Raw genomic sequence first — 26,510 nt, 5'->3', positions numbered from 1 at the left:
CTTAAAGGAGTACTGACACGAAATTTCAAAGCTGAGATCCGCTCTAGCAATCAAGTACAACGACAATACAAATAGGTGTCTGTGAATAAATGCATCTTTCTTTCTTTGTAGTTGTGGTGTGTGTGTGATCTCTCTTTCGCGAGCATTACCGAACCGCGCAAATTCAACTCGTGCATTCGCACTTTCACATTCTTCCCCTCGGGGAATTGCGGGGAATTTTTTTATTAAACTTTTGACACTTACAAATTTCTACTATGCTGAGGCAAAAGGCCACTAAAATAGTGGCCTGAATAGGCACCTAGCACCAGACAGCGTAAGCGACCGAAAAAGAAGCAACTATTTATGCCTCAATGCATACACAAAAAATGAGAAATATACGTACACAATTTTAGTGTAACATTAACAATAAAAATATTACACACTGCGTAGACATATAACTCAACCTAGGTTCCCTCCGCAGCGGCGGTGGCTATGGGGTTGCACTGGTGAACCTAAGGTCACGGGTTCGATTCCTGGCCGCGGCGGCGGCTTTTATGACGCAGGCGAAAAGCTTAAACGTCCGTGTGTTTCAGATTTCGGTGCACATAAAGATCCCCGGGTTGTCAATATAATCCACAGCCCTCCACAATGGTGCGCCTCTTCGCCTGTGTAGCGTCGGCACGCTAAATCCCACAACCAATAAATAACTGGACCTAGATCTACATTTTGTGTACCCACTGGATCTGCTGCCATGTAGAACTGCTTCGTCACCTGAAGATTTTCTGAAAACTATGAGCGAAATACTCGACTATGTTCTGAGAGCGCGAGTACAATATATTGATCCAAGGTAGCATGACGGCAGAGCGCGGCGCCTGCCTCCGCACAAGATTGCAGCTATCCTAAAATGCTTCTATAACGCGTAATGTAAAGAAGTGCAAACGCGGGTTACCGAAATCGACTGTTGTGCGACTTTATAAGACAAGAAGGAATAAGACCCAACCCCACATTGACCGCATCGCTAACCGAAATGTCTAGGCCAGTTGATAAAGCAGGCGTTGTGAGAATGAGAAGGTGGTGAACTACTTCGGTTAATACATATCACATGTGGCTCGAAGAACCACGCTCCTACGAAGGATCAATAAAAGGTGCCGTCTGAATCGTATCAGTCGTCGGAAAACCACACCCACAAATGGAAATTCGTTTGCGCCTTACTGAGCTTGCACCTTTGCTAGCAATCCTGATGCTACCACAAAAACAGAGGGAGTGGCTGCTGCTTCATAAAACGACATCGGTTTGTATTTTCCGCTGGGTTACAACGATGTTTGGCGGACAGTTCCAAACACATTACCCGCAATGAAAAAGCAACAGGAAAGACACGCACAAATAAAAGAGGGACGATGGTGACCACTAGTGGACTCGATAAATCTCATTTTCTTTGCGGCCGCGAATTTCTTGTTGAAATCGAGAAAATTTCAGTAATACCATCTTCTTCGATAACCATCTTTTAAATGCCACCACGGTTTCAACAGTTCATTAGTTACTTGCTAAGGTTGGATTATGTAGTTCACTTTACCCCAGTTGAAGAACTATTTCTGATGGATACGCTCTGTAGATTGCTCCCACTAGAACCAGTTAGTATGGGTTACCTCATGATTGACGGGGACGGTCAAGCATTGAGGGCTGTGTTTAGTAATGTTAAGCTAGAAAATCTTTGATCGTCTGGTAAAAGCGACAGCCGCTGACCCAAATTTACTAACTGTGGTGCGCTAAGAAACAAGCATAAAATCGAAAGGTGCTTGAATCCATTCTGCTCATATTTTACCGAAGTACAAGAAATAATCCTGAAAGGAAAAAGGTCAACATCCCTAAGGTTATTTGGGCACAAATACTGGGTCTCATTTATGATAGGCATTAACCAGGGCATAGCAAGAACCCATGGACCGATGTTCTGGCCAGGAATAAATTTCGAAGTAAAAAATATGGTTAAGAGCTGCGCTGATAGTGAAAAGTACCCATCATCGTCATCATCATCAGCAGCAGCCTATTAGGTCCACTGCTAGAAGAACGCCTCTCACAATGACCTCCACTCGCTTCTTTTCTGCGCAGCCTGAGTCCATTCTTTTCCACCAAATATACTGATTTCGTCTTTCCATCACGTTAATGGCCTTCTCCTTCTAGTCCCGTCTCTCTGTATCCGTTCTGCTTCACGCGTGATCCACCTGTTGTCAGTTTGTCGTACTACATGGCCAGCCCAAGTGAATTTCTTTTTCTTAATTTTTCTAAGATATCCTCCCTTCGAATTCGTTCCTGAATCCAGGTTGGTCGTTTTGGTCCTATCAGTATTCGCTCCATTGCAAGTTGGGACACATAAAAGCAATAAAACGAGCGTATTGTGCTTTGGGAAACCCCAGACCAATCCTGGTACGAATCGGCGTTGACATCTAAGTGTAGGCCTGGAGCTGCTGTCTGTGCACATGTGATGCGTTTTAGAACTTTGCTCAAGTCAGAAAGCTGCGGGAGACAACTTCAAACCCTTTTGTAGCCTAAGGTACTTGAACTACGAGGTAGGACGTTTCATTAAACAGCCGCACTGCGCCTGAGCCATGCAACAACAACGTTGTTGTCTGTGCCGGAGTCAACGACACCCCCAGTGCACAAACCCTACCGGGGCTACAAAACAAAAACGACAACAGGGCCGTCTTTATTCCCACGAGGACTTCACCCAAGTGTGTTGTACGTTGATCGCTATGACGTGTACATAGAAATTCGTAGTACCAGCTCCGCATGGGTGCTTTCCATGGGTTATTTTATTATTTAGATTTCTTTGCCACCCGACTGTGATAACGCAGCTTCCACACGGTCTACATATATCGGCAAGCTATCACAAATTAACGTTCTTCTTCTTGTTAATTCAAGGCTACGTGATTGTCGCTGTACGCCGGAACACCACTTCAAATATATAACCAATGCGATTGCGCTAACATTCAGGTTGTTTATTGTGTAATTGTACGTGGACTGTAAAAGAGCTCTAAAAACGCCAAATGAATCGAATTACTGTGAAGAAGGGTGGTGCAATCCATCTTTCATATTTAGGAGCGATATGCTGATGTTACAGGCGCAAAATAATATACAAACCTAAAGGAAGTATTCCAGAGCAGCATTAAGAAAGGGGTATAATTTAACCACGTATGGGTACGTGCGAGTTGGTGCGCCATTTTAACGCCGTTAGGCGCAGCAAAGGAAACACTGGGCGTGGGAAAGAAAAACCCGCCTTACATACAACTCAATTCTAACGACAATGGGGCATATAAATAGAAAAGTTAGACACGCACAAGAGAGAGAGACAAAACATTTTAATGAGCTCAAATGTGAGAGTGGAACCCTAGTCCGGGAATCCATGCGTTGCCCTCGCCGTCTTGTCCCGTGTCACCAGCAGAGTCTGGTCCTCCGGTTGACAGCTGGTCAACAGTGTCTCCCACAGCTCAGGAAAGGAACAGGTGGAGAGGGGTGGTAGGGCTTGGTTGTGAGCGCATTCCACAATTATATGCTGGAGGGTACCCAGCTGTGGACAAAACTTGCATAGCGCGGAGTACTGTGTGGGAAACAATAAAATGACTGCCAAGTTTATCACGCACGCTGCAGCCCACAAGGGACCCCTCATACGCGCATGATTGACCGTTCGCAACGCATTCCACTTTTTTTAGATGCAAAGCATCTCTTGCTCTCGGATTCGTCGTCCATCGTCGTCCATCCACCGGCCCAGGAAGACACCGGCAACAATGCCGCTCCAGGAGACCCTTAAGGGGAAGCTTGCTCGTCTCGTGTCGGCCCAGGAAGACACCGGCAACACTGTCGCTCCAGCATCTCATGGTCGGGGCTATTTCCCTCCCTTGTTGAGGCGCCGTTCACACCCCCACTGCGCATGCTCGGCTCATCTCGGGCCGGTGCAGGAAGACACCGGTAACACTGTCGCTCCAGGAGCCATTAAAGGGTAAGACACCACCGGGTGTTCAGAAAGCCGAGCATGCGCAGTGGGGGTGTGGACTGCGCAACAACAACGAGGGGGGGACATAGCCCCATCGCATCTAATAAAATTACACCATCTTCCAGTAGGGGAACGCTGAGTACTATGAGAAACAGCCGTGGGCTCAACGCAATTTCCCATTTTCCAATTTCCCAGTTCCGGTAAGTGAAAAGTGTGGTAGTTACCAAAAAAGCCAAACTGTAAATATACGGTAGCTACGTACCTCAACCTAACGCAAACGACGAACTGAAAACTAATGGGCAGTTGAATCGACCCCATGGCTGCTTTGCATACTACTCATGGTGTAATTACGGGAAGATGGTGTAATTTCTTTTTCTTCCGATTAAGCATGAGCGCGAGCCCCTTCCGCGCACTTCTTTCTCATCTTCTTCCAAGTGACCACGCACGCCCCCTTTCCCGCGATCGAGAATGAACACACTCTCGCGGCCGCCGTTGATTCCCTAAGACAGAGCCGCTGAATGAGGAGACGTCGGATTCGTTGTCCACCAGGTAGAAGAATTTTGTAGTAGTGCTGCACGCCATTTCTTCCTAGAAATGACTGGACCACACGGCCGCTCTTCCAGCTCAGTGGGGCCACGTTGTCATCCTGAAACGCCACGACCAGGTCCCCTACGTGAAGTTTTGGCGGGAGCGTTGAGGTGCCTTGATGCGCTGATCGAAGCAACAGCAGATATTTTTTCTTCCACCTGCTCCATAGTCGACGTACCGTTTCCTCTCTGTGCTCAGCACGTCGGCACACATCGGGTGCAGCGGTCGTTGGCATGGTGCACTCTGTCTCCCGTTTGACGACTGTGTGTTCAGGGAGGAAATAAACTGTGTCCCCGGGGAGCGTGGGGTGCTAACATCGCTCTACATGATCGTCCTGTAAGTTCTCGCCGATTGCACCGTCGTACTCTCCCGGAAGATTCGGGTGATGTTCACAGCGTTGTATCTGCTGTCCAAGTCTTCCCTTCGCTACAACCCGGTTAGTGCTGTACGTAAGGCCTGGCACTTCAATAATAAGCGGCACTACGTGCTGGCCGTCTTCTTTGTGAAGTCCACTCCGAAACTTCCCTAACGCAGCGTTGTCTTCGACTTCACTCTTCTCATGAGTGTCGGTTATCCCTCTAGCGTCCAACTCCGACATTTATGAAGGATCGCTCGGTCCCAGTCCTGAGCAACGTTCACCTTGTCTTTCAATGCAGTCCGAAAACAATGCCCTAGTGCTGCTACTCCTGACCAGGGTGTAATCGGTACCTGAGTATTGTCCTTGCAGAACCCAGCCGAACACTGTGTCAACGGCGCAAAGGCTGTCACAGAAGCGCTCGATGCGCCCGCTCACGAGTTTCCAATAGTTGTCCGAACCCACTAAGACGCTTATAATCGGCATTTGTGTGTGCCCTTCTCCGGGTTCATCGGCATTGAGTATAGTGCAGTCGCGAAGCAGATTTACGAGTTCAGTTTTCAAAGGTGGACCTTCTACCGTGCAGACCTCTGGCACTTCAAGAGCATCGAGGGTGACGGGACATGAATCGAAGCAGCTGCGTAAGGTGATCGCCACCTTCCGGCACTGGTACGATCTCGGGCGGTGCGAGCTTTCAAACGTAAATACGGCCACGCCTTCCATTTCAGTACCAAGTAGAGCCAGCTGACGACATACATCACTGCGCACGAAGGTCCGTTGGCTCCCAGTGCCCAGGAGTAGCCGCACCAACATCGGCCAACCGAATTCTCCGTATGGCCCCAATGTGGCAGTTCGGAGCAGCACCGACGAGGAGCAAACGCTGCTGGCAGGAGCGGTCGTCACGTTACGATCTCGTTCTGCAAGTTGTTCACGATCGGCGTCTCTATCACGGGGAGAATCAGTCTGGCGGGTGGTCCCCAATTGCTTCCAAAGGTCGCAAAGGAGGGTGACGTGCCATTTCGAACAAGTCTCGCACTTGAGTTTCGCGCTAGTGCAGCAGTTGCGCGCCATGTGTCCTTGCCTCCCGCACCTAAAACAGCAGCGGTTTCTTGAAAGGCGACGTCGCTTTTCCGCCACTGTTAAGACGGCCCGGCAGTCCCTTGCCTTGTGGCCCCCTGACTACCGCACAGGTAGCACGTCAGTTTTCCTCCCAGCGACAAATTTGTTGAACCCTATGCAGAGCCTGCTGAGAAGGCCTAGGCGGACGGCAGGGGAGGAGAAGAGATTCTCGGCTTCTGTGGGATTTAAGACACCTTCGAGTCAGAGTTCGACTGAAAAGCTCTACTTTCATCTCTGCTCTCCACCGGAACCTTCAAGAACGCCATGATGGCCTTGACTTGCTCTTCTCGAGACGTTGGCTCAACGTTGTCGTTGGCAGTCTCCTTCATGATTTGACGGTAGAGAATTGCCAGGTCTTCAGGTAACGAGCGTATGATGACTCGGTTCAGGACGACCGCGTACTCGGAAGATGGAATGTCAAGGCTCTCGAGACAGCCAGTCCTTAATTGTACCTGCTCGTACAGGTCTTGGAGGCGTGCCACTTGTGTCGGCGATTCAATCGGTGCGATGGCCAGTAGGCTATCTACGTGGTCCTCCACGAAAAGTTCTGTGGTCGGTGAGGATCTTCACAGCCTGATAGTAATTGGCGTTGAGGCAAATCCATTCAACGGAGCGTTTTGCGTCGCAAGAATCAACACTGCTATTAAAATTCAGTTGTAACTAGCGCTGGTCCTTGTCTTCCACGTCCTGTGTTTTCTTTGCAGCGCTTAGCGGAAATATAAGGAAGAGGTGTTTGGACTACAGATTGAACACGCATAATCTTGTTATGTCTTTAAAAACACTTACATACTTGCGGATTTACAGCTTTGTGTAGATGCTTAGGCCTGAAAAGGCTCGTGAGCAAATAAACGCTATTGAAAGAACAAGACTAATGTGAAACCACAAGGGTGGGCACCACGGAACTGTCTTATGACCAGTAGGGCCGTCAGCCAGCAGCAGAAAAAGTTTCTTCTCCATGGTGTCGACAGATGAGACATATTAGTTAAGCAGCCCTCCAAAGTTTTCTTTAGGAAAATAAGACTGAGTATGTCGTCACGTAATTTAAGCTAATTAAGCAGATCCTGATATAAGCCCTCAAACAGGATGCGCTGTTCCTGCTAGGCTTATTGACGCAAAAGGCGAAGAAAGAATTGTTTCAGAGCTTTTCACAGCACTTTACGAGCTTTATTTTATCTTTCACTGCGCTCTGTCGCCATCTCCATCTCGAATTGCTGGGGGAGATATTTTCTCTGTGAGGCCTAGTGTTAGTTGAAGGTCGTATTGTAAACAGCACCCGTCAGTTTTTTTTCGTTGGCTTGTGCGCGCACTGTACAACCCCTCCACGCGACGATGTATATCAGCAATGTTAAACCGCTTACCTTCAGCAAAATGACTTGCAATGATGCGGCGTCGACTCAAAACAAGCTCATCAGTTCAAGGCAATTTAGTTTGCGCTGAAAGCCTTAACCATACTCTAATCGTATTCGATTGATTTCTGAATATTTCATTTGCGCCTCACGTGCGAACAACACGCTTTCAGTCGTAATTGTAATGTGCTAAGAGAGCGCATATTGTCGCGTGCTTATAAAAGAAGACACCCTCTTGTTGGGGATACGCAACGGTGATTGACGGCTAGGCAGAAGACACTGAATCATCGTCTCTGGATCGCACGCGCTGGTGTTTGGAACTCGCTGCTCGAGCGCTTTTAGTCTAGACCCCTTTACCGCACTCTTGGTTTCTCATTAAAGTACAATGCCACCACCCGGTGCACGTATTTGCTCTGCGCTACTCTGGAAGGTGCGGAGTCATACTTCCACCGCGTAACACCTATACCAAATGTTTTACGTGCCGACCGGACTAATAGGACGCGCGATTGTTAGTGGTGAAGCGATCTGTTTACAAATGGAGCCGTAGTAGGAGCAAAACTTCTATTTAATGAATCTATTTTCAATGCGCCCATGACAGCTCGAGCTGAGCCTGTGCCACCCAGTGCTTTGTCGTCGGTGGCGTGGGTCCTTTTGAGCTATAATCCAGCGCCCACTTCTGCTTCCCATGTGCAACATGAGCTTTTTTTACAGAGAACACGCAATTTAGAGATGACGGAAAGGTAAAATAAACACCAAGACAGTTTAATTTACACTGAACACTATTCTGCGCCATGTTCTCGGTGTTTGAACATCGAGCGCACGTGAGAGCACGTTGTTTAAGGAACAAAGTGGTTGTTTTAACAGCGAAAAATTCTACGAGCGCAAACGTCCGCTTACGTGCTCTCAAGCCAGAAGAATTATGGCTTGCTCAGCCATACTTGTGAAAGACCTATTTGTTGCTGTATCCTATTTTTGTCACTCCGGTTTGTTTATTCGTCCTCTCACTCAAATTACTTCGACAAGGAAGCTGGCTACTCTCCCACTCTACATCATTAGCTTCCCTGAACCAGATTGTTCCGTGGCTGGGTAGCAGCTGGTCCACTCAAGTGCTTTAAGCTCGCCAATCACGCGCTATAACATCGCTGCATTTCCTAGGCTAACTGTTCTCCCGCCGCTGGCAACGTGCAGATTTGTAATGGTCCTAACGCACTCGGCTTCTAGTCTGTAGCTGGTGGCTCGATTCTTCGACTAACTCAAATGTGTTTTTACTCGTTACGTCAGTGGTCGTTTCCTGTAAATGTTATTGTGTGACACAAGAAAGTCCGATTTTCCCCAAATCACGTAACGTAAGACATTTGCGTTTATAACTTTACCACTTACCTTTTGGAGACTTTATCAATACGAGTAATTTCAAAGCGGGAAGGGGGCTCTGAGTGAATTGTGTAGAACCGACATTCGGCCGAGTTGCCTTGCTGAGTCCGGAACGGTGCCCAGTATAGGTATGAACTGTTTAAAAACTGAAAAAAAAAGATGGTATGGTTATCTAGTGCTTCTGCTCTTTAACTCGTAAAATTAGGAATAAGTTCTTTTTATCTTGTGTTGCAGTAAACTATCTGACATTGTAACAAACCGCAATGCTCTATACAGTGCGTTGCGAAGGGGCACATACAGGATGTCCCAGCTATCATGCGCCAATATTTAAAAAAAGAGTAAAGGCGTAACTCGAAAGAAACCAGGTGCATAATGTTTGCAGAACTGTGAAGAAGCGGACACCATTTTTTTCTTTATGAGACCTAATTAACTAATTGTAATTAATTATCTAACTCCAGAAATACTCTCCTAATCACAAAAGTGTCAATGAGACACTTGAAGGTAACCACGAGGGGCATCTAACTGCGGTATTTACAGCGATGAACTAATTGCGTACACATTTATTCTGACTGATAAAGGAAACCCGCGAAATATGAAAAATACCACGTGACGGCGCCTCCGCGCGCACCGTAAAGCAACGCCCTCAAACAGGCTGCCTCGGAGTTAGCCAGAATGAAATAGACAAAAGAAAGAAAGAAGAAATCTCGACCGAGTTTGTTACTTATCTGCACACGCGTCCCGGGAATCTTGCTGCTGCTGCTCCTTCCATGCATGCTATTATCAAGGTGATGCGCTGTCTCTTTGGGCGGGTAACACGCGAAGCAGTTGCTTTCAATCAGCTTTGTTTGGGGGCGCTGCTTTACAATGCGCGCGTAAGCGTCGTCACGTGGTATTTTTCATATTTCGCGGGTTTCCTTTATCAGTCAAAATAAATGAGAACGCAATTAGTTCATCGCGGAAAATAGCGCAGTTAGATGCCCCTCGTGGTTACCTACAAGTGCCTCATTGACACTTTAGTGATTAGGACAGTATTTCTCGAGTTAGATAATTAATTATCATTAATTAGGTCTCATTATCAAAAAAATTACTCTCCGCTTCTTCACACTACTGCAAGCATTATGCACTAGGTTTTCTTCGAGTTACGCAATTTCTCTTTTTTTTAATCTTGGTGCATGATAGCTGGGACACCCTGTATAATTGTCTTTATTTCAATTTACCCTGAAAGCCAGCTGCATGAACGAAGGGATTGGATAAAAAAAGCCAAAGCCAATGCAAAAGTTATCAGATGATTACAGTCTTGTTACGGGCCTAAGTATACAATACTAGCTACTGCAGAACGGCAACGTTGGTGGCCCATTATGCTGACTCTTGGTTCGAGAAGGCGGCATCGTTGGTTGGAAGTGCGTGGGATGAAGGACTGAAGACAAGAGCTTGTTCAACCGTGTGAAATTCCAACTTTGAGTAGGAGATAACCTCATCAGGAACTGTATATTGGTAGAAGTATGAGTTCGGTGCGAAATACGAACTGCTATGGACCGTCTTACGAAATTGGCATAAGGGAGAAAATCGTCCGCAGGATGCAAGGAATATATGTTTTTCATGCACGTTATGCAAGCGGCACGAATGGATCTCGGTAGGATAAAACCACCGGAGTAATTTTGTACTAATTCTAAGGAAATAATATTTTAACACTGCTAGGACCCCATATGCAAGAGAGATATTCTAATTTAGAGGCGGATAATTTTTAAAATTGTTCGTTTTATGACACAGGGGCGGACGAGGGATTCCGACGAAGATACTGTTCTGTTAGCATTGCTGATATTCGTATTGGTATGAAGTTACCCGGTCACTAATCAAGTGATGTGAACACCAAGATACCGGTAAGAAGTGACTGACTCGAGATGATAAGAAATTGTTTGATTGTAGGGTTTAACGCGCCGACGCAACGCAGGCGATGAGGCGCGCCGTAGTGGAGGGCTCCGGATTAATTTTGACCACCTGGGGATCTTTATCGTGCGCCGAAATCTCGTACACACGGGTGTTTTTGCTTTTCGCCTCCATCAGAAAAGCGGCCACCGCGGCCGGGAATCGAACCCACGACCTTGTGCTCAGCAGCGCAACGCCTTAGCCACTGAGCCACCGCGGCGGGTAGGGATGATAAGAAATACTATAGTACGTGGCAGGAGGAGATACATCTTGAAAACAGGTGCGGAAAGACTTTGACCCAGAAAATAAATACACAGGAGTTAGGTGTATTTCTTTTCATGTGTTTTTCTGTGTCCTGGGTATTTCTTTTCTTGGTCAACATCTTTCCGCATCTGTTTTCAAGATGAATCAACACCAACTCGCTCAACTTTCCGTGCTGCTAATGCGTGGATACGGAGCGGGGCATGCGTATTGTATACATTTTGGGGGTTTAAGGTGCAATAGCCAAGTGGTTATCCAATCTTAAATTGCCTCTAGGTGAGCCTACAGGACGTCAACATCATTTGAACCATTTTTCTCTAGAAATATGGCAGAGTGGTCTGCGAATGCGTGAATGCTAGACGAAGCACAATAGAGAAAGTCCTTGTTCCGTAATGATAACAAAAGCGGAATAGAAACTGAACACTGAGGGACGCCGGAATATCCAATACCAGAGTTCTTCAATGTTTACTGGTCACGAAAGTGCTCCATAACTCAAGGGGAGAGCTTCATATGCTGCGTTTGGCCGCCGCGCGGTGGCGCCACCCTCTCAATGAGGTCACTCCTCGGGCGGCGTTGTGCTGGCTCGAACGGCGGAGCCGAGGCGAATTGTATTTGTTTTATGCGGGAAAAAAATGTAACGTGCATATCGCACTCTTGTGATGCGACTTAAGTAGTGCAACGACGATGCCGAACATGAGTTGCGCCTCGGGATGTCGTTCCTTGTACAACGATACCACAGAAAATGTTTTCTTGTTCTGTTGACCGAGCGACGGGCCGCTGCGTGAGAAACGGAGGCGCGCCATTCCAAGGCAAGCAACGGGAGATTTCAGCTTCGGTTCAAAGTGACAGTGTCTGGAAATGCACTGTTTGTGAGAATGGAAAAAGCAATGTAGCCTTTTGAGAGCATAGTGGACCTAAAATTGTACAAGGCTAACTTAAAGCTGGATTTTACGGGCGAAGCTCCTTAAGTCATGGGTCTGTCCATCCCTTGTGTCTCGTGGTACGTGACCGCCGCATGCTTTCGGAGATGTCTCAAAGTGGGCCGCGTTCCACGCACAAGAACCGGCTGCAACCGGCAGCGCAAACTCGGCACCGGGAGCGCGAGCTTGTCTGTGTTCGCCAACGGAGGCGCGAGCGCACGTGCACTGCGAGGGGGAGATCATGCAAGAGATCACGCCACGAACGCAGGCAGTCGTTCTCGGAGATCGAACGAGACGCAAGGACCTTTGCTCGTTCCCTCTCGTCTTGTTCGGGCACAAGTTCGCCCTAAATAAAAGTTTTCTTTACCGTTGTGTCCCATCCTACGTGACAAAATGTGGTAGAGGTGCGGGGTAGTCCTCGATGGCACGGGGTCTTTCACCAGGTCTGGGCCTGGGAGCATTGACTCCGAAAATAAAAGTTGATTTGTACAATGTACGCACACAGTCTTGCGTCTTTCTTAATGATGTGATGGGCGAACTTTCACGGGAGAGTTACGGTTACCGATGATCTCCCCCTCTCGAGCTTCGCCCCACTTATCATCATTCATTCCGTGGATATGGCGTGATTTTTTTGTCATATCAGTCAGGTTGTAGCGGTGCTTCATTACCTGTAGCAAACTTGTATTACCTTGCGCTCTGGCTCGCGTGTAAAAAAGCTTTGGGACGTCCTTGTGCTTTTCCTTTTCATATTTCCGCGAATTATCCCTTAGGGTTCATTTTGTTTGTTTTGTACCCGCGCGTGGCCGATTCCGGTTTCTTATCTAGCGTTTCAACCGGAGCGCCCGTTTGCTCTTTTTGTCGTACGTCCCGTCGGGCAATATTGTTTGATATGGAAGGGGTGCCACCTTGTCGCTAACTTGATTTTTTGTTTCTTCGACAATGTTCTCGATCCTATTTCCATAGATCTGAAATTGATAACGTTCCGAGAGTAATGCATGCTTAGCAAACGCCGCGCAATTAACTTTATCGACGTTCATCTGTGCACGTCACACTGCGGACTGCTTCTTCGACGTTTGTGTTTCATTCTAGTCTTTTGTAGTGCAGGAGCTCGCTAGCTCGCTGCGTTCAGAAAAGATTTGAGTCGTTCTTGGCTACGTGGCAATATTCTGTTTCCTCCGTGTGCTGCACATCGCAGCGCGAAAAAATAAATTTTTGTACGCTGGACCACGCTCTTTTGTCTCCCTTCGTAACATTGAATTTTTGTTGCGTGTGATAAAATCAGTTTTATGTTCTTTTTCGCTTCCTGTTTTTGCAAGGATTGCAAAGCGTGGAAGCAGAAAGACACATGGTGCAACATATATCTCTTCGTGTTTTCATACTTCGCATTTCTGCAGCGTTTTTAGATGTTCTCAAGTATGTACCCACTCATCGAAACGACAATAATATTGGGCTATCTCTTTTAGCGTTCTGTGCATTCCAGAGCAATCAACGGATTCATTAAGCGTAGTCTGAACGACGCGTACTTGGTTTCTTTCAGTTCTTTTATTGTATTATCGATAGGCCCGCAGCAGTCAGTGAGTACACAGCTACTGTATGTGTGGTATTTACAACTTTGCTTTAAGAAAAGAGGCAATAGAGATTTAAAAATCCGTAAACACGACGGCGCAGCGCTTGTGCCAGAGCACACAGAAGCCGTTGCCATTTGCGGACGAAGTCTACGGTAATTTACTGCGAAAAATAAAACCCCATTCAAGGCAGGTGATATACACAATGACTGGACTATTCATCGCTAACCACTACGAAAAAAACACACTTAATCAGCGCGCAGACACCAAAAGCAGCGAGCTTTTGCACGCCAAGAGCTGGCCAATACGCCGCACGCGCGGCTTCTGGATGCCCTTCGTGCGGCGGTGGCGCCTGTAGTGGTGCGCGCGGTCCCTATATGAAACGAGCGGCGAAGTTTACTGACCAGTAAAGCATTGAAGGACTCTGCCAATACTAAAAGGAGACGCAAGCACTAACAAATTGCGTTCCGTTCAGAAACCGTGTTCTATCATGGTAAAATACTGCTACCAAGATTTAGTTTGCTTAATTTAAAAAGTCATAGCTTCTGTGATGCATTTTTAAAAGTTTCAGAAAAGTATAGAAAAACCGCGTTGAGGCGTAGCCGTAAATCGGCCCCCCCTACTGCAGGATCTTTGTCAATGGCTAAGGAAGAAGGGCTAAGGAAGACTTCAGTAAAGGAAATAAGTTGGGTTTCACTGGAGAAGGTTCAATAGGAGCTATGATGAGCACCGTGAAAAATAAGTTCGATATAATAATTTTACAACGTTTCAATACAGAACTTTTTCCAGAATTTTACAAAAAACACCAGTTAAAGTAAACAAATGCTTGTTTAGGAGCTCGCTGTTATAGACGCGCGGTAAATTTCATTTTAATAGCTAAAGAGATTGCACGGATGTTGAAATGTGAATTTTTACTACCTGACTTCTCAATTCCCACTATCTTTCCGATCTTCCGCTTCGCAGGAAGAGTGCAGATGGAAGTAGATTAATAGAATACCTGTGTTAAATGAAGGAACGATACAACTTTGTATCTCGTAAAATTTGGTGTTAATTCAATTTTCAGCAGGGCTTGAGGAAACCTTTATACGTTCAATTATTGTTTATATTCTATTGTGACGGCTGATTTGTGGATTCATAACGAAAGGTAGAGAAGTTGGTGTTTTTAGAACTACTGTGTACGTACTAGAAATGACAAAAACACTATTTCAAAGCACTGGACGAACCTGCCAGAGGTAACCGATCCGTTTTGATCAAGCAAAATAATTGACTCACTAGTAATCTGCCAAATGATGCACAATAACTTTTTGGGATAATTTTAAAGCACGTCATATAAATTATCCCCGAATAGATGTTACTACGTCATCCTGAACGTCGCTTCATTCTGAAGAGATGTTATCTTGTCATTCAAAATGACGCCCTACCAACTCTCCCAGCTCACGCTGTTGCAGATGCTATTGCGCTTTAGTGAGGCTAGCCGCATTGTAAGTATCCCACTTGGCACCACAAGAATGATGTTGCGGGGAACGTTTAGGTGTTTCTTATTGTTCGAGAACACTTTTAGAACGTGGTGCACCAACGCGCTGAAAATGAGATGAAATGATTCCGTAGATGGGCGGGGACCAACTCTCGTCAGATCCTAATACGTGAATGGCGAATAAACAGGAATAATTTCCTTGTTGGAACTTTCGGCCCCTTCGTTGCGCCCATAATAAAAACATTCGGGAAACAACCTTCTGCAGGCGTGACATAAAATGTAAAAGTAGTGCGATTTTGGAGAAATAAATACGATAGCTCATGCATGCCGTATTACCGCTATTGGTTGCAAAGCACAACGTGATTACATATATACTATTTCTTTGTTTTCTCTGTAAAATGTAACTTTTCCACGTCGCGCTCGAGAAATTGGTAAAACTGCAACTAATGAAGCGCTGTCTGCTGCAAAAGCATTTCGCAGGCACGTCGGTCATTCGGATGCAGGTGTGTACAGTCACGGACAAATTAAACGGGAATATAAAAATATGAACCAAAACACACAAAATTGAATGTATGGTTCGTGTTAACGACAGAATGACCGAGTTGGCGTAGATTTGGAAAGTTACACTTCCAAACTTCGATACAGCTATACAGCAATGCGACATTTGACTTGAATAGAAACTGATACCGCTATGTGTGTTCAGATTCGTATTTTCGCGTTCGAATTTCACTCCTCCACGAGTGTACACAACTGCACACCAGCCCCGAGGGCGCGCGACACTGCCAGGGGTGCACCATAACGTTTCTTATGCGCATAAAACTACACAGGCAATTACGGCTACAGTTTGTTGCAGCTCACCAGGACGAAACGTATGGCGAAAACAAAGTTACACGTGCAGCGAAGGGGATGGTACCGCATATTAAAGCTTTTGCAAAGGATTGTCACTCGCGCCCTATTAGAGGGAGGATGAAATATTCACCGCGATATTTAGCTTACATGTCTTTACAGGGACTCACCACTGAAGGAGCCGCCTAAACAGAGGGCCTTAGAACCAACGTAAGGCGGCGTCTTTCCGAGTTGACAAAGAAGTCAAATCGATCGACCACCTACCCACATTAGTGGGTCGAACGCTAGCCTCGTTTGGGTCTTTTGATGAGGGCATATACAAGAGAGAGAGAGAGAGAGAGAACTCTTTAATGGGGGCTGGAGAGGTCAGCTCTGCTAGCGGCAGTGCTTGCTACGCCAGATGGGGATGATTACAATGCAGTGAAGTGAATGTGAGAGATCGGGAAAGCAGCAATTCAGAGATTTAAAAAGTTAAATAAAAATGGCACGCAATGTAGTACAAGGAAAAAACTCGAAATAAAGTTAAGGAAAAGAAAAGAAAAATTGAGCGAATGGAGTCCAGGAAGCGCAGAGCGCCTAACAAGAAAAAGGAGTCAAAGCGTATACAACGACGCAAACGCGTACAGACGTAGCCATGCGCACAATGGAAGAATTACAAAGTTTTGTCTAGTCCTGAATCTCGCAAAAAACGCAGAAGAATTTTTGTCCCTAAATATGAGTCATTGTTGTCCCAGGGTCCAAGAAAGTGACACAACTGAAGGCTTGCTCCGCGTCGAACACAAGACAGGAAGCTCGCCGCTGTAACTCGCGCAGGGGAAAATCGAGGGCATATACATAACAGGTGCTCGGTAGTCTCGCGCACAGCGCACGTGGGGCACAGTGGTGAATCCTCCCACCCTATTTTGAACTTAAAGCTTCGGGTGTAAGCCACGTTGAGACGCAAACGATGCAGTACACCTTCAGACGCTTTGCTTAGGTCGGGTGGAACACGGAATTTACAGAAAGGGTCAATTCCATGTAGAGGTGGATATCCGCTGCGAGGGTGCTGCCACTTCAACATTTGCTCTGTCCAACCAGTTCGATAGATACGGGCACAACCAACCTGGCTACTCTCTGCGTAACACGGCATATACAAGAATACACCGCTTATGGTCATTGCATAAACGTTTATTCCCTGCCTGTGGTGAGGATGGTGTTTTCGCGAGCACTTCACTGCTTGGACTTTAAACGCTATGTTGCAAAGACCCGTTCTGCATTAGAAGCCGAGAGCATTGCGGAACCCTATCGGTCGGGCAGGGTAGATTCGAAAAAAAGAGACGCAGGCCAGTCCAAAAAAATAATCCTTGACGTTTCGGCTGCCATGCGGGAATCCTTGTTCAGAATGTATTCAAAACCAGAAGTGCATCGTATAAGTGAGTTTGAGTTATCGCAGCAGAGTGTGCGTAGACGGGATTAATATCTCCGTCGTTACGATGGACTGGGTTAGATGTGGGCTGTAGGATTAGCGGTTCCAGATGTAGCCGTGCTGCTGTCATTGTGTTCCACGATTTTAGCGTTGTCCTACTCAATCTTGCGGTCATGCATGACGGCGTGTTCGGCTAACGCGTTGTTGCAAATAGTAGGTCCCCCGTGTCTGTATGACGCCACTACAGCAATACATACATGCTTGATTTAATGAGAGTACGCAAAGAAAAATATAGGCTTCACAAAACGCTACTACAACTTTTGGAATTTTGCTCTAAGCTCACTAGAAAAAAGAAAGACATCCCCCTCGCGAGGGGCACGATCAAATGCACAGCATTTCCGAGTGGGTGCGCTGGCAAGTCGTAACTCTCGATCGCGGGACCCGTGTCGCCATCTTTCGGAGGCGCGGGACAACTTGTGGCGCTTGCGAAACAAACCAGAAATGAGTGAAGGATATAAGGCGCGTTCGGTGCATCGAAATCTGTGTCGGTTTCGTGGCTCAGTCGGGAGTGCCACGCAGTTCGTTGAGGGGCTGAGAGTCCAGCAGCCAGTACCAGATTGGTTGGATTTTTTAGAGCCATTAATTTATCTAAAGTGATGATTAAATAACAAAGCCTAGCCGGAAGCACGGCTGGTATGTTAATGTCGGTGTTTGTTGTACCAAATGCAGTGTGGTTATTTTTGTGTTGTAAGTGTGTGTTAATGACTGGTAATAAAGAAAAAAAAATTCGTGGCTCAGTCGGTAGTGCGCCGGGCACCTTGCGTTCCGCCCGCGGCGTCATGGGCTCGAAACCGGGCGCCGGAAACAGTTATTTCCTTTATAGTGTAGTGGCCTGGCTGCGGACTACGACAAGGCGCGCCTGCGGACTACGACAAGGCACGCCAACGCCGCGTGACTATGGGAGTTACTAAAATGCTATTCATTTAAAATTACGAGAATCGATTGCGGTAGCGCGCTCGGGGCGTGGAGAATAAAATCATCCGCGACAATGCCTTAGCCGACCACGCCTCGACAAAAAAAGTTGCATTTTTGTAACCGCCTGGTTACATAGAGGTGATTTCTCGCGCATGCCTGGACAACTTCCCAAGCGTTGTAATACCACACAATGACCAAGCGCTAGGCCGGGGAGTCCCTTAGTGGTACGTTCTCGGCGCCACCAAGGCACACAAAGGCACATGGTGACTTCCACTGCCATGGTGCACGCCCAACTCGGTAGCCGCCTGTGGCAGGACATGCACCAAACTGTTTCACCCCGAAATTCCGGCAACGCTGCATGAAGGCAGGACTCCCGCGAGGTGTACAAGGCTAGGACATCGAAACGATAAAAGCAGCTTTTCACGCCTGAACTCCCCTTTCAAGATCGCGCACCCGATTACAGACGCCTATAGCTATCAAATAAGCCGGTGGGTGCCCCGCGGTACGCGCATTCGAACTCGGGACCTCCCGCATATAACAAGAGTGCTGTACCTCTAAGCCGCCACGGCGGTTCGTCGCACACCCCACTGCAAGCGAAGTGAAGCGGAATAACTTGGGGATTATAATTACCACCACCTGAAGGAGCGCGCCGTCCTCACACAGCAATATGTCGGTACGCTGCCACCCATCGGCCGGTGGGGGTTTGAACACGCTGTGGCGCACCCTTAAGGCTCTCAGCGACAAGGTCGACATACCTCTCATATTCCAACAAGCTGTCCCTAAACAAAATATATCAATGGGTCACACAAGAAATCTGCCACACACTGTTATTTCCAAGTACCAGGGCACTGACGCACGAATGTTTAAACGTTTCGAAGCGAGTCGTTGGCTAAAGCATGAATTGAAAATAACTAATCATGGGCCTTGGCCTAGTTCGAATGAAGAGGCGCACATGGTAAAGTCGGCATTACATGATCGGCCCCTCGAAACCTCTTTCAAAGTCTAAAGGACGTTCTTAGGACTATCAACGCATTTGGACAAAGAGCGTAATTCCTCCATCTCAAATATTCCCTAGTAGCCCCATATTGAGCCAGGTAACCTAGCCACCGGCGTGTCCAACGTACAGCCGGTCCCTTTGACGCCCACAGTCAGCAAATAATGGAACACACGTGCGTCAGGGCAACTAGCCACGTACATTGTGAAGTGCACACCACTCTTCTATACATCGCGAACTGAATGCTGCCGAAACAGAGCACGCAGGACAGCCTCTCCATGGTTAGAAAGATATTCTTGGAGGACAGGAAGTCGCCACTTCACCTCATGGTGGTCGTAAGATTCTAACACGCAATCACACGAGGCTATCATCATCAACATGAAAGAGTGCTACCTGGAAAAAGAATGGTCAACCTCATGAAGAGCTTCCGTCACCATCGCATTTTATTTATTTATTTATTTATTTATTTATTTATTTATTTATTTATTTATTTATTTATTTATTTATTTATTTATTTATTTATTTATTTATTTATTTATTTATTTATTTATTTATTTGTGTATTCATATTACCTGCAGCGCTGAGAAGGTATTGCAGCAGGGAGTATAAGCGAATACATGAATACAATTCAACACATAGAAAAAAAAAGCACCCGAGGGTGGGTGACACAACTCAGCACAATAGTGCGTCAAATGCACAAGTAATGTCACCGACGAAGAGAAAAAAATAAATGCCAAACATTGCAAGTGTGACAACAACGCGTGGAACAGAGAATCAGATGTACAATTAACGATAAATATACCCTAACGGTGCAGGAGTACGCGAAGGCTCGCTCATTTCACGCGTTCTATTTAATATTATAAATTCAGCATCCGCAGCCACAGAGGAACAACCAGAGATATCCATATCTATTTCGCAGGTGACATCACAATCTGTACTGAAGCGGATTATCGCAAAGCTACATACAAAGATTGCAGGGAGCTGCAAGTTGCACCACTAATCATTCAGCAAACTATTGTTAATACGGGCATGCAAGTATCATCCGAAATTGAAAACGCAATTTGTAAAAGTACGTGGGTCCACAATGGACCAATCTAAAGTAGACCTGACGTTACAGGGGCGCCTTCTTATACAACCACTTCCCGGTTGGATAAGGATACTCGGTGCTCGGGATTCCGATCAGCTCCGAAAGCGTCGCGGATGTGTGGCTTCAGCAACTGACGCCGATTGGAAGAAAACTCTCCAACCCAGAAAAAGAATTTTTGAAGAATTTGGAGGGGTGATACAAGAGCTAGCGCGCGAATCTTGGTGCAAAGCACTGTTTCTAGAGCATGCTACGCGTGTATAAATTTCCCCGAACACACGTTCGATCCCAGAAGATCGAAACCCTAGATCTGTTAATCCTTGGTGTCATTGCACGACTCCCATAGCACAACAAGTCAGAAGAACGTAACAGACACAGCCGCACTCCTCCCTTTCACAATATTGTAGCACAGACAGCTCAAAACGACATCGCAAGACGCCTCTTGCACGAGTACGGCGGCAGAACATTGAGACCAGTGGCCATTTGAGGTGACAGTAATACTTTTAGGAGACCTCTGTGGGAAGACACGATCGTAAGAGCCAACAGGCTCCCTGCGACAAATGTAACCGCGGTACGCACTTTCATGAGAAGGCCACTGAAGCGCAAATAGGTACGCCGCTGCACACTAAGAGTGAACTATCTTCGTAGATGGCGCGACAAGGAAAGACCGATCATTATCCGGAATTGCCGTCGCTGGAACTTACAAGACACTGTGCATTCAATGGTTCAGCAAGACCGAGGTGATCTGAACAATCGAACTGAGATTAGAAGACAAAGATGAAGTCGACATCTCCAGGAACGTCAAAGGCAGCAATTTATACAGACAGCTTTGACACTTTTCTAAACCCATTTGAGCCAGCTTTTCTTTAACACGGGCCATAACCAGAAAAAATGAGTGACACGGAAACAAAGCGGCAAGGAGGAGCTAAACACCATGATTTCCCAACCGCTGAATTTCGTTCCGCGCAAGACTTCGAGGGCGGCTCACGGGCTTCTTTCCAAAGGACGCACTGGTTACGCTGAGAATATTTCAGTACATTCGACGCAGTACAGGCAAAGTGAAAGGAAGCTAATTATGCCTCACAAGCTCCTCTGCATAAACAGCACAGGGGACCACTGAATATTACCACTCTACTCTGGTCTTGCCTGCAATGTTCTCATATCGGAGACAAACACAATCTTTCGCGAGTCCGAAGCCTCAACAAATGAAGGCCCACCTCCCGGCGAAAGACCTAAAAATGGAAATGCTACGACGTTTTCTTCCTTTTATCACCATTTCATGGTTCGGCCGTAGCGCCATCCTGAAAAGATCAATCTGTTCATCCATTCATTCGTTGACCCTTAAGAGCGCTTAAAAAGGGTGTTACATTAGGGCAACGCAAATGAAAGCAAACAAGCAGCGCATGTCGTAACATAACGCAAAATGGTACACATTTTTACAGCTGACTGTGAAAGCACATAAGCGGAGGTAACAGGACTAACTGGATCCAGCAATTTATTAGTGAAAACCGTACAAACACCGCAAGGTACTAATTGGCACAGACAATCAAAACAAAAGTAAGCATAAAAATATTTTTTACAACGTTACGCACCTAGCCATCCTCGACAACCTCAATCACACCGGTTGCGGCCACCGCGCCTATCAATTCGTCTTTGCGTTCCTGCCGGACCGCACTGCCACCCTCCGGCTCGGCCCTATCCAATCCCCTACCTTCAACACCCCTTCCAAAGGTACACCGCAAGGCTCCGTTATTTCCCCTTTACTCTTTAACATAGCCCTCCTCCACCTCCCCAGTCTCCTGAATGCCATCCCCGGTATCCACCATGCGCTTTATGCTGATGACCTCACTATATGGACTAGCAGTGGCTCCAGCGGCGCGCAACAAGACGCCCTCCAGCAAGCCATCGACACCACTGTCGCCTACCTCCACCCCAGAGGCCTAACGGTCGAACCAAGCAAGTCTGCCCTCCTCGCTCTCCGAGCCCGCACCCGCGGCCGCCCCCCACAGCCCACCCCGGACCCACAAGTGACCATCCACGGCTCACCCATTCCCCAAGTCACCACCCTTCGGGTACTCGGCGTTCCTTTCCACTACGACGGCTCCGGCGCAATTCTTCTCCCACAGCTCCACAAAACAATCACCCAACTTACGCACCTCATTCGGCGCATCCGCGGCTCCGCCTACGGCCTCAAAGAATCCGACACCTGTAAACTCGTTCAAGCCCTCCTCATCAGTCGCCTTACATACTGCTGCCCTTTCGTCAACCTCAAGACACAGGAAGCTAACAAACTGGACGCTCTGATCCGCAAGACCTACAAATCAGCCTTAGGCCTCCCTACCTACACTTCCAACACACGCCTTCTCCAGCTTGGCCTCCACAATACCCTCACAGAAATCTTGGAAGCCCAACGCACTTCCCACCTGCACCGACTCTCCCTCACACCGGCTGGTCGACGGGTACTTCAGGTCATCGGACGCACGGCCCCTGCCACCCCACACGCACCCCAACGTATTCCCCTCTCCATTCGTCAACGCATCCACGTCCCTCCCGTCCCCAAGCATATGCACCCCATCTACAACCAAGGCCGCCGCAACGCCCGCGTCCGATTCCTCGAAAAACGCTACGGCTCGGATCCCAACACCCGCTATACCGACATAGCGCAGTCCTCAACCCGCCACAGCACCACCATCGCAGTCCTCAACAACGAGGGCCGCCTCCCCACCGCGGCCTCCTACCGCCACATCCCCACGCTCACCGCCGAGTCCCTCGCCATCACCCACGCTGCCCTGACCCACTGCCACCAACCCTACCTGACCATAATAACCAACTCGCAGCAAGCCTGCCGCCTCTACCAAGCCGGCCTCGCCCCGCCAGCAGCCATTCACCTCCTTCAACGCCTCCCTGAAGACATTGACCTCTCCATTGTCTGGACCCCCGGCCACTCCGGCCTGGCAGGGAATGAAGCGGCCCACGCCGCAGCCCGCGCACTCATTACCCGGGCACTTCCCTCGCCTAGCCTCGACCAAATAACTCCCCCACCCCCCGACCCAGCAGCCCTGACACCTCTCGACCCCACGTACAACTCCATCCTCTCCCACCACACTAACTCCCGACGGCGATACCCGCCCCCCCACCCTTCCCTCACCGCCCAACAGGCCTACATCCTCCGCCGACTACAGACCGAAACCTACTTTAACCACATCATTCTATACCACATTTCCCCTTCTCTCTTTCCACCAGACTGCCCACATTGTCACATCCCTCTCAACACCTACCACCTCGTCTTCTCCTGCCCCCAACACCCACATCCCCACCCATCCCCTTCCCCTGAGCAGTGGGAGTCCGAGCTGACCAGCTCCGCACCGGAGCGCCAGGTCGCCCTGGTGCGGCGCGCACTGGAGGCAGCCCGGACAAGAGGCCTCCTGGACTTAGGAGGCTAACCACGCCCTTATACCTCTTCCCTTTAAGCTCAGTAAACGTTTTGCCACCACCACCACCACCACAGTTTTGCAAGGCATTGAGGATCGCACCGGAGTATTTGTTCATAGCATTGCGGTGAGGCGCCTGCTTCCACAGATTTATTGCTTGTACGATATTGATATATGTTCTTTCAAGAGAGAGAGAGAGAGAGAGAGAAAGGTGTTTACTGAAACTATAGGAAATATATCGGGAAACTATGGGTTGCAGTTGCCCATCCCATTTTGGTTGGCAGCGTGCTGCGGCTGTTATCCTCGCCCCAGTGTTCAGGCCCTCCTGTTCTTCGAGCTGGCAGCTCTGCAACGCTCTCTCCCACTGCTCAGGGGTAGGCTATCAGTGTCATACAGGATTGGCGGGGCACACGTCTAGACATGATGAGCAGTAGGGTTAGGCTCGTCGCATTGGGGCAGTTGGGTGGTAGAGACGGAGATGTGGCGGAGACCGAGGTGATATTTATATGCGTTGCTCATTTCAAACCAGGTAAAACTAGTGCCTCGCGCAAGAGTGCGTGTGCCTTTCCGCGCCTTTACGGACTTGGAAGCCTACCCAAAACACCATGATTTGCTCCAACAAACGTTTATCAGCAACTGTAATGTGCCATGGGTATACGTCATAAACACACTGCAGTAAAAAGTTGTCGCGGCGTTGTACGGCCAGTAATTGTCAGCTATTTCGGAGTGGGTTCGAGCCGTCCCACGTGTAGTTACGTATATTGAGATATGTTTCGCTTATAAATGATCTTAGCAGGGAGACGCTACCTAAAGTGAAAACGTCTAGCTCGCACGCGCTCACTCACAAGTTATGCTCTGCGTACCGAATTTTTTCCTAGCACAGTGGATAGCATACTTGGTGGAAGATAAAGACCTTTATGGTTATAACCTCACAAAAGTGAACATTTTTTTTCATTTTTGCAAAACCCTAAAATTCTCAGAGGATCGTCGTGCGCACCACCGTCTACACAAATAACAAGCTAATTAATATTTCCAAAGCAATCGGACGCTTAGACCCGTAATATCCGTCGGGCATAATTTAAGCCACCAGAAAGGCGCACATGAGGTGCTCACAGCGGGCGGCGGGGGATGACGTCTGCATCGACACGCTGTTATAAAGCCTGAAATTCTGGGAACGGAACCGCTTCCATGGCAAACCAGTAATGTCGGTGGCATGCGAGCCGTAGTGCGTGGCTACGGAAATATTAGGTCCCGTGTTGGTGCGCTGTGTGAAACGGCGTAAAACTAACGCAGACGCGCAACTTCCCTGCGGTCATCACCACAACTTGGAGACCAAGGTGCCTAAAAGGATTTATCGCAATAATGCCTGATCAGAATACAAAAATAATAATAGGCAAAGAAAAGCGTCTCAATGGAGGACACCAGGCACGCAAGAAATGTCTGTCACGTCTCAGTAGGAGCACCGCAAGGTGAGATGACCACCCATTTATAGACTGGTTGCCCGGAAAATTCTCACGTGCTTAAAAAGTTACCGTGAGATTAGCTCTCTTTCTCTAAACTGTTTTTTTCTGTGAAGAAAAAAATATAAAAATAAATGTACCTGTATGCTTCCTGGTAACATCGTCCTCCTTTGGTTGCTTATTGTCTCCTTTCCATCTCTAAAGCTTGAAGGAATGGCGGATAGATAGCGTTTTTGCTGATCATAAGCGCTTATCATAGAAAGATGTCTTTCATTCCGAACATCCAGTTTTACGTTGTGCCTTTGCAACTCTGTGGCAGTGGTCAATCTTTTACAAGGATGAGGGACACCAATCTTCCAAGATGTAAAATGACGACCTGAATTGGGTGTCTTAACTGCATCGTTACCTTTATTACCCCACTTTCTCAATCCCAACCGCAGGATGGAGTCGTATACGCAGTTCGCGTACCCAGGCCTTTAAATGTATACAAACAAAATATTCAATGGATTACACCATCATCAAATTCCATTGCGTCTTCGCATGACCATGACTAATTCGGGTCCAGCGTGAGTGGACGTGCGGGATGACCGAATGGACGATTGACTATTGAAGGTTTTACAAGAAATGAATGGGTGGCAGCAGTATGCTTGAACAACTTAGAGAGGGGGGGCATGTATATAATCATGTAAAATTGATAAGCCGTACACCAGAATTCAATGTTTTCGTAACTGAATTGTACCTTCTTGAGCGAAAAAGCCAGAGTTTCACATATTGCTTCAATACTAGCGTTGACTAATTTTGTATGCAGAGTGAGCCTATGTTTTTTGAAAGGTGGTAAGAGTTCACTGCCACGGCTACTCGCCCCTCACGCTACGTATCTGCCTAAATTTTATACATATTGTGAAAACTGCAAGTTTTCCACGTCATTTGCACCAGCTGAAAAAAGTTGTATTTTATATTTTAGTGCGAAATGCTTAGAATAGAAGAATAAAAAAGAATAAATTCTATACATTCACCCTTCCTTCCATTTAGCTGGAAAAAGCAAGAAACCCGGAGTAAGAAAAAGTGAAGTACCTGTGCGATGCTGAATGTACCGCTTGTCGGAATAGCGTTTACCGCACTATTTGCAATAGCAGCGAGAAAAGGAACGAGGAAAAGGTAACACATCTTCTTTACGCTATAAAGACCAGATATGAAATATCCGCTTGTGCTCCGTCTTTTATATGGGAATCGTTTTTGTCCTTTCTGCCGCGCAAAACAAAAAAAAAAAAAACTGGGATTGATTATGGCCCGAAAGGTCAGGTCACTTGTCTTAGTAGATGTCCGCATGACGGAGACGTAAGGGACGCTTTTTTTTGTCCCATGCTTTTGTGAAATCTTTTTTACTGCTCATGCGAGGCGAATGCCCACTGGTATTATAAAACCT

At 47.4% G+C, this 26,510-nt stretch overlaps 1 long non-coding RNA gene across 1 annotated transcript in view; it reads right to left on the bottom strand.

The window, feature by feature from the left end:
* LOC144141441 (uncharacterized) overlaps nucleotides 1-26,262 on the bottom strand; it is a 74,402-nt gene extending 48,140 nt beyond the window's left edge. The window contains exons 1-2 of the long non-coding RNA XR_013316602.1: nucleotides 26,159-26,262; nucleotides 8,753-8,889 (exon numbers count right to left, since the gene is read on the bottom strand). This is a non-coding gene — a long non-coding RNA (uncharacterized LOC144141441). The remainder of the gene's footprint in view (nucleotides 1-8,752; nucleotides 8,890-26,158) is intronic.
* Between the last annotated feature and the right edge of the window lie 248 nt (nucleotides 26,263-26,510).

Source organism: Haemaphysalis longicornis, unplaced genomic scaffold (genome assembly GCF_048455015.1).
Source record: "Haemaphysalis longicornis isolate Haplotype H1 unplaced genomic scaffold, Haemaphysalis longicornis Haplotype H1 scaffold_6, whole genome shotgun sequence".
In the NCBI taxonomy this organism is placed as follows: domain Eukaryota; kingdom Metazoa; phylum Arthropoda; class Arachnida; order Ixodida; family Ixodidae; genus Haemaphysalis; species Haemaphysalis longicornis.
The sequence above is the reverse complement of the archived record's forward strand: the minus strand, read 5'-3'. Positions and strand labels throughout refer to the sequence as shown.